This window comes from Rhinolophus hipposideros, assembly GCF_964194185.1.
Source record: "Rhinolophus hipposideros genome assembly, chromosome: 11".
NCBI classification, from domain to species: domain Eukaryota; kingdom Metazoa; phylum Chordata; class Mammalia; order Chiroptera; family Rhinolophidae; genus Rhinolophus; species Rhinolophus hipposideros.
In genome coordinates, this window is record NC_138057.1 from 34,434,269 (window position 1) to 34,450,910 (window position 16,642).

Sequence of the window (16,642 nt, forward strand, 5' to 3'; positions counted from 1 at the left end):
ACTCTAGAGGAGGGGGCTTTGGAGGTCAAGTGTTAAATTACTGTATGTCTTAATTTTATCTCACAGTTAGTACAAGAACTTACTTCCCCAAGCTCTGAGTGTATAATTGAAAGATAAATACTTAGCATAGGTTATAATATTCACATTTGTTTCCTTATATGTGGAGTAAAAGCCATCATGAAAGGAAAAGTCAAATTCCTAGAACTACCCCTACTAACTTTCCCAACCAAGATAATAAAACAGGAAGCAATACCTCACACCACCATAAAAACTTAAAGAATATAGGTAAGGTGTTCAATCTCCATTGAGATTGAACTATTTGACCCTGTTCAGATCCATCATATCCCTGTTCCATCTCCATCATATCCCTGTTCAATTCAACTATCTGACTCCTAAACAAACTACATTAATTACCAGGAACTTACCCAGGTAGTTGTCCCAAGAATGGCTGCTCTGGTAGATGTGCTATTTTCACTAGTGAGATCAAGACAGTGTCTGGCACTTCACATACAGCTATCAGTGTGGTCAATGTACTCTACTCAATTCACAGTACTAGAGAGAATGAAAGGAAGCTTAGATTCACATGACAGGGACATCAGTACACATTCACTGTCCTGCCCCAGAGCTATGTTAACTCTCCTGTTCTCCATCATAACATACTCTCTAAGTACCTTGATCTTTTTGGCATTCCACTGAACTTTATGCTGGCCCACTACGTTAGTGATAACATGCAAGTAGGATTCAGCGAGCAAGATGCTCTAGTAATGACCCTTATGCCAGACCATGGGAGTCTTGGAAAGCTGCCACCTTAGTGAAGATTTTTAGATATACCATAGTCTGGGATGTTTCAGGATATCTCTTCTAAGCTTAAAAACTAGTAGTTGCTGTGGGCTAGTCATTATAGCTTACAGATTATACCTGTAAGAAAGAGGCAGAGTGCTTTCTGGGGCTGTTTGGCTTTTGGAAGCAGCAATTACTACACCCAGGAATACTGTGCTGATCCATTTTTCAAAATGTGTTGGACTGGGTTCTCCAACAGCAGATTCTGAGATAAGGAATGTGAATACAAGTAGTTTAGTTGAAAGGGGATACTAAGGAAGAAGTGAGACAGGAAAGAGAAGGATGCCATTAAAGTATCTGTTATCAAGAAGATTACCATCATGGATACCTGCAGTTCAGTCCTACTGGGGAATTCTGGGAGACTGTGCAGAATGCACTTCAAAATTATCCCAAACAAGTGGCGAACCCTTCTGCCATTGCTTGAGGGCTGCTTCCAGGGACACTAATTCTCTGGCACTTTTAGTTTTCTCTGTGCATGGACTACAAATGTCCCTATAACTGCTAAAATGCCTCATGCAGAGTCATGGGTATTTATAGCAAATAGCTTTTGGTGTGTACAAGTAACTACCAAGGATATGAGGGCCAGGATCTGACAGTGTTGGCTCTATCTGGTGACTTACAAGGCTGCCAGTTTTAAAGGTGACCAGAACCCAGAAGAGGTCCCGACTGTGGTACAGACAAGTCTACGTGACACAGTAGATACAACGTCGATGAAGATATCCATAGTGGATAAGGATGCTCATAGAATCTCTGGCGAGCCTCAATAGGAAAGTTGCAGCACGTGCTCCAAAGGCTCCAGAACAGGCCTTCTTTAGCAGAAAGCTACTCTCCATTTGAAAAACAGTTACTGTGCAGGACACCGAATGACTCTCCATTTGGAACTACCCATTGTGAGCTGGGTACTGTCATAAAGTTGAGCAGGCACAGAACAAATTTGTTGTATAATGGATATTAAATATTCAGGATTGGACTCAAGAAAATCCATAGTAAATTACATGGACAGGGGACCAAGACTTTCATGTTTCATGCCACCTACTTTTCTTGCCCTAATGCCTGTCTCTCAATTACACTCTACCCTCTTCTTGTGGCCTCATTGGACTCTGAATCATCTTGTCCTAAGCAGTTATTCCTCTTCCTTGGGATTCAACTTGTCCAATCAAGCCCGGGAACATCAACAGCTTTAGTGCAGATATTCATGTTGACTCAGAGTGGTAGCTTCCTATGAAGGCTAAGTTATTCAGAATACAAGAGAAAGGTTTGACTACTTCATATTTTTTTTCCAGCAGCTAATCAAGGTTCAGTAAGCCATGAAGATAACAGATTTAAGTTCCAGCTTCCTTCTTCAGTGAAAAAGCATCTATGGGAAAAGCTATCAGCAAATCCAGTGCACCCCCTTCTGGGAAATGCCCTTATAGAGAATGAGAATAATCTGAAAGTACTAGTTTGGAAAGCGTTTCTGAAAATTTTCCAAATATCTCTATTTTCCTGTCCTAAAGCTGAGAAGGAATGTATGCTTATGGAGAATGGCTCTATGTGTACCCATCTATACTAGGTATATAAGTTTTACATATTAAATCCTAATAACAATTCTACAATGTTGGTAATATTAGGCCTATTTTACAAGTGAGAAATGTCAAAATCACAGAGCAAGTAAGCAATGGAGTCAGGATTCTAAATGTCTGAGCATGGAAGCCCATGCTTAATCACTGTATTAAATGCCTAGTCAGATGGTCAAATGTCTACCTGCTGAGATCATGTATTAAGTGACACCCTTAGAGAAATCCTCTTCTAGACGCCTGCAATCACTGGCACAAGCATGGAGTGAATTTTTTTCCCCTTCTTACTAAAGCAAGAGGAACCAACAGGCTGTGATCATTATTCTTAATTTCCCAAGTACTTCCAAGGCACTTCACACATAGAAATTCCAGAGGCATACAGTCATAATCCGCAGAGAAAACACTTCCTTCTACTTTGTTTTCTGTCATCTTCGATATGTGGCTTCCCGCTTAGTCTAAAATACAGACCCTGAAATTGCTGTGCCCCTTCCAAAAAGAAAGACTGACCAAGGACAATTCCCTGGAGAAGGGGTCAGCTCTGAGCCATTAACTGCCAACATTCTCGACAGTCGGGGGCGGGAGTCCTGGCCCAGAAAAGGGGAGCTGAGCATGGCATCAACAGTGTCCACTATGCTGTCCAAGTATCACATCCACATTCTGGACAGCAAAAGGAGAAAGGGGCATACTCATTCTATTTAAGGGCCTTTCCCAGAAGAGATGCATTCTGCTTCTGCGCACACATTCCTTTTATCAGAAGTCAGCCACATGGCTACAAACAGCTGCAAGGGAAATTGCAGAATATGGTCTTTATTATGGATGGCTATACGCCCAGCCATCAATTGGTGTTTCAATTATTAAAACATTGGAGACAATTAGCAGTCTGTACTCCAAGTTGCCAATTTGAACCTCAATTCTCCTCCTCCATGGCAGGGTAAGTGCACTTGCGTATGGGCTTCCAGCTATTCCAAGCTTCCTTCCTACTGAGCTGGCATTGGCCCAGAAAAACTCCATGTGGAGGTATGATCACTGTTTTATCTCCACCTACTGGGGGCTTTTTTATACCCACAACTTACAGTTTTGACATCTTTGTGCTCAAGAGCCATCTACCTCCTCTGTTTCCCACTTAGGATCCCTTCTCTCAATTCTGGCTTCTGGGTCTCTAGGACATCTCTCTTCCTCATGTGAGTGATACAAAAATATAATATCAGTTTTAGGAAAAAATGGCTCCCCATACATACATTATAGCTTTGCCCTTACTTGATAGCAATTACTACAATTTAATAGAAATTGTGTTGCTCAGAATAGCAGGAGAGTGGTTTCTTTATACATGTAGATGGCAGCAATTGGAAGGTTGCTCTGGCATGGAGAATATTCTTTTTCCCCTTAATTCTAAGGTTAAGAACTGATTTCAAGGCAGGATACTCCACTAAAAAGGGGAAGGGGGAGGGAATTCTACATCAGATTTTTAAATTATAAACCAAATTACACAACGATATAAAACCTTAATGGGAAAGAATACAAATTAAAGTAACAATGCGATATCTTTATTTATCTTCTAGCTATCTAACTGATAAAGATTAAAGAGAATTATATAGATATAGGAAACAAGGCACTGTCAAATTTAACCAGCTGAAGTTGAAACTAGCACAACCTTTGGGAAGCCAATTTGAGAATTTAATCAAAACTCTTTTTCAAAATTCCTTGACCCCAGAAATCCCCACCTGCTGGAAATGGGACAAATGTGAAAAATGCTTGTATAAGATTTTTCATCTCAGATTTGTTTGCAATAGAAGAAAACCCCAATGTCTGATGCTAAAGAGGAATGGTTAAATGTGTAATGGAATCGTATGTAGCCATTTGAAATTCTGAGGGACATTTATATTCACTGATATAGAAAGACAGGTTACATCTTAATGTAGGAAAAATATGGAGCTTACCTAACAGTACATGCTCTGTATACAATACCATTTTTGTGTATAATTATAATTATTTTACACATTATACACAAAAATGTGTATAATTATAATATTTATTTTTCTATATTTACAGTGTAAATAATCTGAGAGGATATATACAAAAAATGTTACCTATGATTTTCTCTAGACAGCGGGATTTCTTTTTTTTTCTTTTTTGCATATCCGTAGGTCGCAAGCTTTCCACAAAGATTTCACATGCCTTCAGAAGTTGCTTTTATTTAAATCATAAAAAGTCTACAAGAACACAGGATTCAGCATCAACCAATGCTTCAGAGAGGAAATGACTTTGTAAGTGATACCACAGAGGGAAAGAATGGCTATTTCCAAAGCGACAGTTTTGGTATGTCAAAAAAATAAAAGCTAAGTCTGAGGAAAAATAATATGCACCGCAATACTTATATTAAATTTTTATAATGCAATCCAAAAACACCATTTTAAAAGATGAATAGGAACAAGAGACAGACTATGTACACAGACAATTCACAAAATGGAAAAACGAGTAAGAAACACATTAAGGAATCAATTTCATTACTAATTTGACAAAAATTGAAACCTATAAGACTAATAGTTGTTACAGTGAGGACTGTGTGAAACTGGCTATACTGTACAAGGCTGGTAACTGAGTGAACTCATGCAATACTTTTAGAAAGCCTTTTGTGACAATCATCAGGAACTGGCAAACTGGTTAGCCTTTGATCTCGTAACGTCCTGGAGAAACAATCCCATTAAAGAACAAGCTACATGCAGGAAGATGTCTATGACAGCATTTTTATCATAAAATTAGTGTTAAATTAGTGTATCATAAAATTAGTAGCAAATGAGTGCAAATAATCTAAATGTCAACGATCACAGATGCGTAAATATACTGTTGGCAAGTCTACTAAATAGAATATAATGCAACCATTAAAATTATGTGTATGGTGATTATGCAATAAAACAAAAAAAAATTGTGTTAAGTGCCAAAAAACAGGAAACTGAATTGCAGGGTATTTTTAGAGGATGGATTAAAAAAAATACACTAAAACAAAATATGCAGATATTTCAGACAACAATGTTTGAAAACTATTCCAATATTTTCTTTAAAGAGTATGAATTTTTATTCAACTGTTTGAACTGATGACTATGAAGACAGACTCTAGCAATATGGAAAATTATTTTATCTGAAGAATGTCGATTCAGTTGTATGTCCATATGAATTACAACAATATAATATTCTTTCTTAAAACTATCGTCTGCTATGAGTTTACGGGTGAATTTTCATCTCATCTAGTAATCAAAATTGTATAATTTTGTAAAAATAATTTATTTGAAAATAACAACTAGATATGGTGCAGCATGATAATATATCAATAAATAAAGTTTTTGAGCCAAAAAGGGGTCTGTGGAATGAAAAGAATCAGAAGATCTAGATTTACCATCTTTCTTTCCTTCTTGTATGCAAAAACTACAGATCATTAACCAGTGTTTGTTTCTTAACAAATAGAAAATAGTTTTGGCAATGGTTTTAACAAGAATATAGGAAAGACAGACAGACAGACAGACAGACAGACAGACATTAGTATGTTGCAAGCTGATTTCTGAGTGGCATTAAGTAGCCTGAACTCCTGCGGTGAGGAAATGAGAGTAGACATGATGCCACCTCCTAGTTCCTGAGTATTTCATAATCAGTTTTCTATGCTCAGTCTTCCACAAGCCTGGCCTGGGTCCCAGAAAAGAAAATACATGAACTTTTTACTTCTTCATTGGCCTGCAATCCAACTAATGAAAAAGAAAAGAATGCTCTGGGTCTGCTCTCTTCCCTTAGCAAATATTTCTGATGTGCCAACTGTTTGCACGGGGCTTCTGAACTTTCCCCATCCATACACAGTGTCCAATAGGGTTTGCAAACTACCAGTAATTCTCAGGAAATGGAACTCTCCTTGCCGTCCTTCAGGATGAGCAAGGTAGCAGTTTTCTGACCGCCTCTCGCGCAGGCTGCCGGCTGGTGTCCATTTCTTCCGTGCATTGGGAAGAATGGGAAGGAAGGACTCAGAAACACTGACTCCAAGCACCCACGTTGTGCTGTTCTCTGTTCAGTACTAGTTTTCAAGATGCATTTGAGAGAAACTGGAAGACAAGCAGCTGAGGAAAAGCCTGGGTGCCTGACAGTTCGGTTTTTGAGTTTCGTTAATAACCATGACTTACACGACTGAGCTGCTCAATGGCCATAATATTTCCAGAGGGCCTTCAGCATGTTTTCAGCTGCTTAGCAAGATTTAGTCCCACTTGCTGACATCACCTCTTGGAGGTTACTTAAGTGCTCAGGTATTTTTCCATGTAGCCTGGTGGCATTGCTCTATAGAATCCAGCCCAGCAGTTCTCAACATTTTTTTTAACAATGACACAGATCAATGATGCAGAATCAGATCTGATGAACTCCCCTCCCTACCAAGAATACTTGGCAGACAAGCCAAATACTAATTTCTAATAATAACTACTTACACTGTGTCTAAATGAAATGCCATTTTCCTCTCCCATTCAAGAAGGCATACAGAATATCAGTGCACAGGGACGTATTATGGAGGAAACTTTCAAGTTGCTGAAATGTATTCAAACTTCAGATTATTAGGAAATAGACATTGCAGTTATTAGTAATTTAAAAAAATGACTTCTGACACAAATCAGAGCTATACTTTAGGTGAGACCTACTTGCCTTAACCACTCAGCAGCCCAGGATGCATTTTGACTTCTCAAGATACCAGAATATGCACTGGCTCCATTCTTGCTGTAAGAAAGCTGAAGACAGTTTAGCCCTGCGTGGCTGACAGCTTCAGTCCTTTGTAAAGCCCATGTGATGTTCCTACTGCACTTTCCATGGCTGAACTTGCCATTACTGCAGAATCAAACCCATGTTTTCCCTCCTCTTGTTGAGAGGTATATCCAGCACAGGTGATGAAAGTGCCAGATCCTATAGAAAGAGCTCAGTGGTGACATGGAGCCAGGCTGCTGCCAGCTGTACTCCAAGACCCAAGCAGCAAAGGGGCATTAGTGTATTTCCCCGAAAATAGGACCTCACCAGAAAATTAGCCCTAGCATGCTTTTTCAGGATCACATCCCCTGAACATAAGCCCTAATGCATCTTTTGGAGCAAAAATTAATATAAGACCCGGTCTTATTTTGGGGGAAACTCGGAAGCTCCTTCACAATCCCCCAAATTAATTATTATAAATTATAAATTATTATTTTGGCTATTGAATATTTTTCCCACGGTTTCAAATCCTGCCAACTATGATTTGTGGTTGCACTTTTGCTGAAATATATTATACATAGAAAAATGTAGTATTCATATGTACAGTTAGAAGAATAAAAAATAAATGCCCATGTACCCAACACCTAGCTTACGATGTAGAACTTTACCCATTACTTGGAAGCTCCTTCCCAATAGATTGCCCTCATCCCACACCACCTTCCTGCCTCCCATAAGTCACCAATATTCTGAATTTGGTGATAATTGATTCCTCTGGTTTTCTTTAAGATTTTATTATGAATAAAGCATGCCTAAACAATGTATTGCTTGGCTCTGCCTGGGTTTGAACTTTATATAAATGCATCATAATAAATATATTCTTCTGTGACTTCAAAAGAAGACTATGCTTTTAAGATTCATCTGTCTTGATATCTATAGCTGTAGTCCATTTCTTTTTACCATTGTATAGTATTCCATTATGTGAATATACCCTACTTTGTCCTGTTGAAATGTTTCCAGTGTTTCGTTGGCTTGCTTCTAAAAAAAATTGCTTCTGTGGACATTCCTGAACCTGCCCCCCAGGGTACAACAGCAAAGAGTTTTCTAAGGATTTCCTCACGAGTAAAATTGCTGGTTCTTAAGGCATCCACATATTTCACTTTATTTTAAAGCACATTTCTCTATACCCTGACTTTGTTCTTGAGTTTCCTATTCTGTCCAAGTTGCCTTTCATCAGTTCCTGCACCAATACCACACTGTCTTAATTACTATAACTTTATTAAAAGTCGTCGTAAGGCAAGTCTTGTTCTTCTTGTTTAAGTCCCTACTTTGTCCTTCTTCAACAGTGTTTCTATTCCTGAGAAGCCCTTTATTTATTCAAATAAACTGTGGAGTCTGTTTGTTGACTAATGACACACATACACACACAAAAAAAACATCCTAACAATTTTGATGTTAGTCATAATTTCTATGACGCTATGAATAAATGTGAAGACAAATGACATCTTTCTATCCAACTACATGAAACACCTCTAATTTTAGTTAGAAATTTAATACCTTTTAAGAGCACCATAATTTCCTTGATGAAGGACCTATATTTTATTTTTATTGATTTCTGTGTACTTTGTGATTCTATAGTTATTGTAAAATCTAAAATTCTTTGAAATTACATTGATTGTTGATAGTGTATGCGTTTCAACTGATTTTGGTATATTGATTTAATATACAGCAACTTTTCCAAGTGTATCTGTTGCTTCTAATAACTTATTCAAAAACTTTTTTGCATTTTTGTACAATTATTTCATCTTAAATAACGACAATTTTAATCTCTCCTGATTACTAATCTTTAAATTGTGTTTGGTTTTGTTGCCTGCCTGGCTACTACGCTGCTAGAACCTCCAGTGAAACATTGAATTGAAGTGGTTGTAGCAGATATCGCGGACCTGCTCCTCAGCTCAGGGGGAAAGTTTTCAACATCCTACCATGAACTGCGACTTTTTATCTAAGCTTTTGTGGTTCCCTTTGATCAGGTTAAGAAAGTTTCCGCTATTCCTAGTTTACTAAGAGTTTTTATCATGAATAATTCTGTTAGCCAAATGCAATTGCTAATGTTGCAACCTAGAATTAAAAAGACATAAACTTATCCATCCAGTCACGGAAAAGCTGATCAGAGCAGCAGGCCCTCCCTACTAGAGGGGCACCTGCACAATATTCAGCACGGAGGAAGAGAACTCATGTCCTCTACAGAAAGACACATTCCTAAATGAAAGGAGAAGAGAGTCCGCATAAGCAAGACCAGTTTTTCTTCCAAAATTTACCAATCAGATGAGTCACTTCATCTCCCCTAGAGTAGAGTGAGTAAAGGGGCTGGATAGAGTTCACACCACCAGAAGTTTAAAAAAAAAAAAAGTGAGAAAAAAGCATTTCCCCTAAGTCATCCCATTTTAAAGACAAGGCTTTGCACATGCTGGAGAACCTGTTTTGTAGAAAGTTCATGTGGCAAGGATGGGCAATGGAGGGACTAGGGGAGAAATCCACTGTATCCCACTTAACTTCTCAACAAATATTCAAAGAATGAAGAAATACAGACATTCCCATTTCCAACCAGCTGCTTAGCGGTAACAATCAGGGATGCGAAGGACTTGCCATTGTTACTACCCTCAAAGTATTGCACCATCCTTTCTTGCTTTCCCTAAATTTTACTTGCCTCTTGTAAACAGGCCCTTCTTATTAGTCTCTTCTCAAATTCTTCAATTTGAGTGTTCCACCTGTTTCTTTCCAGGTCTCTGACTTATACAGTTAATGAAAGTCAACAGAATAAGACCTGAGGGTCTAATGTATAAAATGATGACTATAGTTCATAATACTGTATTGCAGAATTAAATATGCTAAGAGAATAGAACGTAAGTGTTCTCTCACACACACACAAAAGACAGTCAATAGAGCGTATAACAATTTTCCTGTAGGAGATTAATTTTAATTGTATTTCTAAAGGTTATTGTTCTCTTCCAATGGTATATGAATCTTCTCACCATCTCTTCCATCGGTGACAGGAACCTTAACTCAGGGAGTGAATCCTGTGGAAATCCATTCTTAAACTGTATCTATAACCCGTTCTAACTGGTCTGTGAATTTGCCCTCAGTGCCTGTATTTGAATTGGCATGGATAGTGTATTCTGCTACAGATGATCTCTGACACTTATGATCCACACATAAAAGTTTATCAAGAGACATAGACACTGAGATTAAACAATACTGTTCCACTGAATCCCATTTTCTAATTAAAAAATGTAAGTTTCTATTATATCAATTTAAAATAATTACTCTGCCATTACTTACTTAAAAATATATATATTTAAATAAAGATTTTAAAAGCAGGAAACAGGTTCATAATTCCAAAAGCTTTACCCACTTGTCCTTCATGTCAAAATCCCTACAGCCCTTTCCCAATCGAAAGGAACTTACTTCCCACCTCCCCCCCCAAAAAAAAGGCAGGATTTCATCATGAAATTGATTACCATAATAATTAACTGATTTTTTTTATTTTTTATTTTTAGAATTAATCATTGCTCTAGCAGATTTCCAGTCCATTTCCAAAATGAACTTTAAGCTTTAAGGGGACTCGGCCTTTTTTTACAGATCTCATTGTGACGTTAACATTAAAAATTGTTAATTGCACAGATTTTCTAAAGCAGTATCACCACAAGCTATTACCCACACACATCAAATTGATGTGTTTCTTTTTTTTTTTTTTTAACTTTTCAGCAATTGCACACTCTTGGTCTTTGCTAGTCAGCAAGAAATGTGTGGGACATTGTTTTGTGGCAATACTAAAGTCACACCCAGTAGACTTTGAAGGGCTCATGAAAGGGCTGCATAAGGATTCTAATATTTAAGCCCAGCGGGAGAAGTTACAGCCCCTGTAGAGCTCCCTCAAGATGTGACAGGAGCTATTGCATTTCCTGCTGCAAATGCAACCTCCTCCAACCTCAAATATCCTGTAATCTTTCAAGTATTAAGAAAGCTCCTACCTTGGCCTTTTAATATGTTTGATTTAACATACCTCCTCACTTCACGACAAGGCTTTCCCAAATCCCATCACACCGCTCCATTTCGACCAGAAAGAGCAGAATCCGCTGCACTTGGGTTTGGCTCGGAGCCAAATTCCTAAATTCATTAAGAACCAACTTAAAATGACCAAAAATCTAAGTTCATTAAGAACCAACTTAAAGTAACAAAAAATCTAAACTCATTAAGAACCAACCTAAAATGACCGATCACAAAAGAGTCACAGCGTTCAAAAACCTTGAGAACTAGAACCTTCAGCTGTCTTATGGCTAAAACACCCCCAAATCCCACCTTCTCCCGTGGACCTCAGAATGGGCCACGCCAAGTAAGTGGATTCAGTCCATGTGCTTTCTTTATTTGTACTCTAAAGAGGCCAAGTGCAGAAGCTGTGTAGTGGGGTCTTCCCAGAAGGAGTGGGGGCTAGACTGCCAATGAACAACCGAGGAATGGGGCTGTCTAGTAACTGCCGTTAAGGCTACAAATAAAAATGAATACTTATAAAAATGTTTGACGTCCCTGGGAAAATCTGCCAAGCAGGATCCTGTCCCTGTTCAGGATTTGTTTATCTCTCTATATATATTTCATGCCCTATGGAATTAGAAGCTATTATCCAATGATGCTTATTACAAACCTCAGACATTAATCTTCCTGTGGCTTTTTAGGGAATTTCTATATAACTAATTCCCTTTTGTTAGTTGTTAGCCTGCCTGGGAGAGACAGGATAATTTGGGATCTCTGAAGTCTTAAAAGCAGGCAAATTCTTTCCACTTGTTTGAGCTTATTTACTGATTTTTTTTTTTTTTAACCTTCTAAGTGTAACATTCCACAAACCCCACCGCCACTTCTCCAAACACCTGGCTCAGTTGTCGAAAGGAAGAGAGTGGCTTGGGGCAGGAAGATTGAACTGAGTGAGACCTGGCCTGTTTTCACTTACGAAATCCCCTCCATCGGTGAGCCCATGGAGAGGCGAGGCTACAGAGACTTCTTGAGGTATCATTCTGCTTGAATTAATGTGTTGCTACCTAGAATCTGAGTGTGGAGCTTAGGAACTTGTATGTGGGGAGAAAACGCCATGTGTGTTTGGGTATGTGGTATAGATTTACGGGGAAACCGAGGCAGGCATGTGGTTGACTTTACAGAGCATACCTGGGAACTATAAATCACCAGCTTTACACGTGTAACTTAGAATATCCGCACAGAGGGAATGCAAGCATTATTACAAAATTAGAACCATCTCCCCTTCCAGGGTATTTTTACACCTAGCTCATTGAATTAATTTTACATAAGTCATTTTTCATGTCTTTTCCTTTAGTTGTTGCCTTATGTTCCAAAATGGCTGTTATTACATTGGTGCAAAAGTAATTGTGGTTTAAAAGATTAAATATAATTGCAAAAACCTCAATTACTTTTGCACCAACCTAATATTTGCACATATCTATATATTCTTAGAAAACTCAACAAAATTAACCAGAATGTTCTTAGAATTAATAAGTTTTTAAGTGTTTAACCCAAAATATAGATGCAAAATTTAATAACTTTCCTGTCTGGCAGGAAAAAACAGGGGAAATAAAAGGAAAACTCAGTCTGTTTATTTTAATAATAATATATACTTTAGAATAACTTTAGTCAGAAATGTGAATACCCTTATGAAGAAAACTGCAAAACTTTATAAAGTAACACTACAATTTTTTGACTAGATGAAAATATATACCACATACATAGATGAAAAGAAGGAATATTCTAACAAGGTCAATAGTTGTCAAATAAATGAAGGTGAAAGTTTAATAAATTCTAATCAAAAATACCAATCTATTTTCTGTAAATTGATATATTGGTCAAATTTCATCTGGAAAGGATAAGAACTGAAAAATGCAATATGCATCATGAGTGGTTACAACATAACACAAAAAAATACATTAATTATGGCACTATCTCAGGAATATGAAAATAATCAAATAAAATGTTATCCATACCAGAAACTAATCTTAATAATCTATACATTTTCTAAAATGAAAATTTAATATATGATGAAGATGGCATCACTAATCAGTGGTGAACGGTACTGGTCCAACTGGTTTAGACCCTTGTGGTCACCCAAACTTGTGTATATTCTCCCTATATTTTGATAATTTCCCCCACTATGAAAACCACCATCCCATGGATCTTGAGAGTATAATGCTAAGTGAAATAAGTCAGACAGAAAAAGCAGAGAACCCTATGATTTCAATGATATGTGGTATATAAACCAAAAACAACAAAAGAACAAGACAAACAAATGAGAAACAAAAACTCATAGACACAGACAATAATTTAGTGGTTACCAGAGGGTAAGGGGGTGGGGGGTGGGTGATGAGGGTAAGGGGGACCAAATATATGGTGATGGAAGGAGAACTGACTCTCGGTAGTGAACACACAATGGGATTTATAGATGATGTAATACAGAATTGTACAACTGAAATCTATGTAAATTTACTAACAATTGTCACCCCAATAAATTTAAAAACAAAACAAAACAAAACAAAAAAACCCACCATCCCAAAATAATTTCCAGGAAAATCGCTTCCCCAATCAGAGGCAGCCACATGAGACTTTTTTCTCAAAAGCGAGGGGAAGCCAGTTCTAAGTGTAGCCTGGTCTCAATTTTGCTGGTACATGTGGCAGCAGAGGCAGCGGCAGATGCCTCACCAGGCCAGTCATGTGGCACAGCTCTGGCCATCGTTGCTAGAAGTTGCCACCCCACCCAACCCAGAGACACTGAACCACCTTAAATCCTCAGAATATTCTGTGCCTGTGTAGGCTTGTCAGAGTGGATTTTGCTGTTTACAACTAAGGTGCTGATATGTATTTGTTTGCTTATTTATGTATTATTTTATAAAGCTCACTAGTAATTTTAAAAACAGTGAAAATAAGATATCTTCACCTATCAAGTTAGCAAAAATTTTATTAGTAATATTAATACTCAATTCTAATAATTTTTATTTTTCATTTACTCAATTGGCAGGAAGGTAAATTACTGCAAACTTTCTGGAATACAGTTTCACTATATACGTAAGGGTCTTTAAAATATTTATGCTCTACATGACCTAGTACTGTACTTCTAGAAATTTGTCTAAAGAAATAAATTATTTATACTTTCTGTATTACTTTTATAAGCAGAAAAACAAAGGTACTACAAAAGTACTAAATAAAGGTTTAATGGAGAAACAGGCTACAAGAAATCTTCCAGGAAGACTGATTTAATGTAATATTCCTCACCCAAACATTTATAAGTACATATGAATAAATGAAAGTAAGAAGGACATAGTTAGCCTCCAAGTCAGAAACCAATAAAAGCAAGGTAACTGTCCTTCAAGCACATCAGGAGAAAAATCAGTAAAGGTGACCATATTCTCTCTTGGAAGCAGAAGAGAAGGCAGACACAGCCAGGGAAGGGTTTAAAGCACTCAGAACTTCCTCCAGCCCTGGGCTAAGATGGGTTTTTAACCCACACTGCCCAGAAACACCATAGCAAAATTGAAAGATCATGGGGAAAGATTGTATCTTTTCTAGGGTAACAGTCTTAATAACCCCAAAGTTATTTATTCCTATCCAAAACCAAGACAACAACCCCTCCCTGGAACTAATGGCAGAGACTGGGGAACAAACTGGAACTCGGGAGTCACAAGGACTATCGGGGTGTCAGTGTGAAGCCAGTGCCAGACCAGGCAGGTCAGCAGGCATCTTGGGGCACAAGCCAGAAGATCAGGAAAACCAGAAAAGAAGTGTAAACTAGTTTTTCTAAATAAAAATTGGGGACATGTGATCTAAGGGTTCCCGCTGTACTTATAGGGACTGCAAGACAGAACATTAATATTGGAACTATTCCAGAGCACCCAGTCATATGGTCATTCTGTGACCCTAATGTTTATTGGTATTTACAAAATGGCACCCCAATGGAACCTATCCTTTCAGGGTAAGCCAGGGTATTTTAGACTGCTCAGGTGCTCATAGGGTACAAGCTCTGGCGTAATTCAGTCACACATATAATCAGCTAGAGAATAAGATCCAAAATTTAGTACAAACTAAGCAAGTTTGGGAAGCAAAAATAAAATATAATTCTAGATATAGTGAATCCAATAAGTATAATAAACTGTAAAATAAAGACCGTTCACCTGAATTTTCATGAATAGTATTGACACAATCACTTCAATCTGGAAGTTACTTATTTCAGGTACTAGATACTTAAATTTTGGATAATTCTCTGAAGACTTTTTGTAAACTATTTATTCTATTCCCCATTTGCAACTCTCTCATAATTGTTTTTAAGTATCACCTCAGTTATAAGATGACTGAGATATCTGGGTTCAACCAATTTAAAGATGCCACAAAACACCTGAAAATAATACAATATTGTATGTCAACTGTAATTGAAAAATTTTTTTAATTACTTTAAAAATTGTTTAAATTAATTTTTTTAAAGATGCCACAAAACATCACCATGAGGCAGATGACACTAGGACAAAATGGTTCACAGATGCAAGTAACACAACAGGGGGTGGGCGAGGCTGGGAGGTGGTGACAGACCCTTGGTCCAAATCTGCTCTGTAGAGAAGGGATGTGCTGCCTCTGTCTTTCCAACCTCATCCACATGAACGGGAACTAACGTCGGTAGCATTTTTAACATCCTCTGTAGACGTAAAGGACAGATTAAGGGAGGTTTTTAAACTCATTCTGGCAATTCTGTTTTCCAATGTTGAATCTATCTAAAGCTGGAAACATAACTGATATACAAGTAACTGTTAATGGGCACCCCTGTGCCTATAATGATGATCACAAGTGGTGAGAAAGCAGAGAGGAAACCGCTCAATTCCAGAGAGAGAACCTAGGAGACAGCCGCCACATCCAAGGCAGGCAAGCCACATGCAGATAACCCACTCCTGCTCCAGGGGAAAGGGATCAAAATAACAGTACAGGTGTCCTTCGTGACAAAGACAACCATGACTAAAAATTCCAGAATGTGCCCTATGGTATAACTAGAAAAATAACCATTTTCTTTGTGACGATCCCAGGAATAGATTCTAGGGTTTACTTGAAGGTATACTCTATATATCTTCAAAAATCTATGTTAGTATTATTCGTCAACACATGACACAAAAACCTATTTCATATACACATAACAGACTCCATTGACTATTTCATTGGTTAATGCAGAAATCAGCTCAGGTCAGGCCTTTATTCTAATAGGAAGTTGCAAGATCCCTCCTTTAAGTTTTATCCTCATTCAAGAAAAACAAATTTCAGAGATGGTTTGCAAGAAAATGTAGGGCCGTAAACCAGAGAGTGTCAAGATCTCTCTCCCCAAAACTAACGCTTCTTCTCCCTATTCTACCTACCATACTCCTCAGCACGTTATTCCCATCCCTGCTCCTCTCCACAGGACCTAGACGGTGGACACCAAGACAGGCCCTTTTACAACCAAAAGCAAAATAAAAACTCTG